This window comes from Arachis ipaensis, chromosome B04, assembly GCF_000816755.2.
Source record: "Arachis ipaensis cultivar K30076 chromosome B04, Araip1.1, whole genome shotgun sequence".
Lineage (NCBI taxonomy): Eukaryota > Viridiplantae > Streptophyta > Magnoliopsida > Fabales > Fabaceae > Arachis > Arachis ipaensis.
In genome coordinates this window covers 38,942,508-38,943,009 of record NC_029788.2, presented here as the reverse complement: position 1 = coordinate 38,943,009, position 502 = coordinate 38,942,508, and the positions used below count along the sequence as shown (strand labels likewise).

Sequence of the window (502 nt, the reverse complement as noted above, 5' to 3'; positions counted from 1 at the left end):
CACTTCTCTCTCAACCCCTCACTCCATCATATTGAATTTGTATTTTTTAAATTTTAAATTTTATTTTAAAAAATAAAATATAATTTTTTATTATTTTTAAATAAGACAAAAAAATAAAAAAATAAAAAATAAAAAATTACACTTTACTCTATCAAATAATCTAAAGTTTAAAAGATTCAAATTCTACTACACCATTCTCCATCCCTACTGGACTATCCTTTACCCTTCATTATTGACCTAACTGAACTACCTTCACCTCTTAACTTTTAATCTCACGTTTGACTTCATATTGATTACTAAAAAATGAATTTTAATGTTAAAATTTATTTAAAATACTAGAAATAAAAATAAAACAAATTAAGTATTAAAAATAAGTTTTAAATTTCTCCAAAATCTAATAAAAAAATATACTTGAATAATATTTAATTAACACTGCAGAATTAAAAGTGACAAAATGGGTAGTCCATCGCATTTCGTCAAGACCCACCCTAAAAAAAGGTTA

At 22.5% G+C, this 502-nt stretch overlaps 1 protein-coding gene across 2 annotated transcripts in view; it reads right to left on the bottom strand.

Moving 5' to 3' along the window:
* Positions 1-502, bottom strand: part of LOC107639283 (cytochrome c6, chloroplastic) — a 20,554-nt gene that overhangs the window by 18,433 nt on the left and 1,619 nt on the right. The window lies entirely within an intron of this gene.